This window comes from Chamaea fasciata, unplaced genomic scaffold (assembly GCF_029207755.1).
Source record: "Chamaea fasciata isolate MVZ Bird 193981 ecotype frontalis unplaced genomic scaffold, bChaFas1.0.hap1 SCAF_7, whole genome shotgun sequence".
In the NCBI taxonomy this organism is placed as follows: domain Eukaryota; kingdom Metazoa; phylum Chordata; class Aves; order Passeriformes; family Sylviidae; genus Chamaea; species Chamaea fasciata.
In genome coordinates this window covers 8,579,713-8,582,126 of record NW_027094092.1, presented here as the reverse complement: position 1 = coordinate 8,582,126, position 2,414 = coordinate 8,579,713, and the positions used below count along the sequence as shown (strand labels likewise).

Genomic DNA, 2,414 nt, shown 5'->3' with positions numbered 1-2,414 from the left:
AATTCTGCCCTGCAATGACAAAGAACTTCTCCCTCAGACTCTCAGAGACCCCTCAAAAAGCCAAAGTGCAGCAGGGAAGGAAGGAAAGGCACCTCTGCCTCACCTGCTGGGGACAGCACAAGGTCCTGCTGTTGCTGAGGTCTGGGAATGTGTCTGGAACCAAAAGCACCTTGCCAGGCTGGAGGGCCTTTCCTACAGCACCACCTCTGGTTCACATTCTGCTGGCTTTCCCCTCCCTTGGGAAAGGAAGGACTTCATCTAGAGCCTGAAGAAGGAGGAAACAAGGAGGAGGCCCAGCCCACGGACTGTTCAGATGAGCCATGGGGGGACACAGAAGCTGTGCAGGGATTTCTGCCCCAGGGGTCACATTCCTTCAAACCCAGTGCAAACTCACTGAAAAGACCATTCCACAAATCTCTCTTAAGGCACATGAGAACTCGAGTAAGAAAACAGAATCAAACCCTTTGTTCCATTGGCCTCATGCCCCAAATTCCAATGGGACAGACAAATCTCTCTCCTTGGAAGGCAATGTCTCCTACCTGGACCTGTGCCTTTCCCAGCCTTTGGTGGCCGCTGTCTCCATCCTCTCACACCTCCTCATCTTCCTCCTCGGCAGGGTTGGCTTCCTCATCCTGTGGAGCAAACACAGAGACAGTTACAGCCTGCTCATCCCAAACGTGGGCAGTAGGGACGGGCTGGTGGCACCCTCTGCATGGTCACCCCTCTGCCTAGTACCATCCCTGCTCCACAGCCGTTCCTGTTCCTGGCTCGGCATCTCCTTTTAATGGGATGTTAAACCACAAATGTTTGCTCTGCTGGAGTTTGGGACATCAGAGACTCCCCTGAGGCAGTGGGCAAAGCTCCTGTTCCCACATCCTCTGCCTCCCAAAGTCCTGCTGGGGCTGGACAGAGCAAAGGAAACGTCTCAGTTCCTGCTGGAAATTTGCTCCTGTGCCCATAAACCCAGAGAAATGGTGGCTGCTCCATCCCTGGAAGTGCCCAAGGCCAGGCTGGATGGGGGTTGGAGCAGCCTGTGCTTGAAGATAGAATGGCAGGGGATGGAATGAGGTGATCCTTAAGGTCCCTTCCCACTCAAACCATTTGGGGATTCCAGGTTGATTCCATGATTTCTCCATGTATCTATCTTGTATTCTTTCCTTTCAAATTTAGATTCCCATATTTTGATGATTTGTTAAAGGAATAATTTTTAAATTTTTCCAGGAATAAAAAGGGAAGCATCAAACATACAAGAATCATTCCTATGTCCATCAACTCATTATTAACTGGAAGCCTATTTCCTCATCTCTGTCTTTCTTTTTCTTGGAAATCCTTAGGATGCCATAGTTTCTCAGAGACATCTACTGGGATTATTGGAGGGTTTGCTCTGTCAGAAATCCAGGGGGGTTTACAACACTTGTTCCTCTGCGTCTTTATCCTTTCACCAGGTTTCCACTGGAATGGTGTTGTGCGAGAAGTTTGGAATTACTAGAAATGGATCAGCTTCACAGTTTTTCCCCACTGTTCTCTATTTCCAAATTCTTGGAATTACCCCCAAACATGCCCAAGAAAACTGCTGTGAAAACATCAATCAGAGGAACATCTCCAAAAGAAAACCACATCCAGCAGCAGCAAAAAAAATCCCAATGCTGTTCTTACCTGGTCTCTAGAGCTCTCACCAGCCATTCCCACTCTGTGAGAGTGATGAGGCAGTTCTGGACATGTTCTTTGCCATGGAATTGGATGACAGAGTCCAGAGGGTCTTTGTGGCCTCTTCCAAGCCAAACCACCCTGTGATTCCATAGTATGATCAGCACCTATCCCAATTCCATTTCAGAAATATCCTCCCAGTAACCCAGGACTTCCCCCCTCCTCTTTTTGCTCCACATCAGGAATGTGTTGCCAAGTGCCAGAGGCATGGGATGCCTCAGCATTCCCTAGGGATGCCATTCGAGGCTAAACTTGTGGCCTCAGAGCTCTGAAATGACTGCTCAGCCCCAATTCCAGCTGGGAATGTCTCAAACAGCAGTGTGGGGTGTTAGGTTCCATCCCACCATTGAGACAGCTCACATAGAATGTGACTGACTTACTGGGTCTGGAATTCCTGGCTCAAAAGGCAGGTGTTGGAATATCCTCTTCTGAGAGTATCCAGGACATCAGGAGGGTCCCTGGAAGTCATAGGTCAGAGGCAGACTCAGGTGAACAATCCTGAACTGGTTTTCAGGGGATGCACCCACTGCATCCTGTGGCTACAACAACTCCAAAGCTGTTCTTTCCACTTGGAACAGCCAGGGAAAACATCCCCATTATGGATTTCTGACAAGAAAAATCTCACAGCTCCAGGATACTTGGCTCCTCCGAAACCCAGTCCAGCACTCCAACAGGCTTTAAGGACACAACAGGAAAGACCATCTCAG

General features: G+C 49.2%; 1 long non-coding RNA gene across 1 annotated transcript; it reads right to left on the bottom strand.

Moving 5' to 3' along the window:
- Nucleotides 1-414: 414 nt before the first annotated feature.
- Nucleotides 415-2,157, bottom strand: LOC136291706 (uncharacterized). Its single transcript, XR_010721666.1, has 3 exons — nucleotides 2,088-2,157; nucleotides 1,657-1,788; nucleotides 415-632 (listed from the first exon to the last, which is right to left on the bottom strand). It is a non-coding gene; the product is annotated as an uncharacterized lncRNA (long non-coding RNA).
- Between the last annotated feature and the right edge of the window lie 257 nt (nucleotides 2,158-2,414).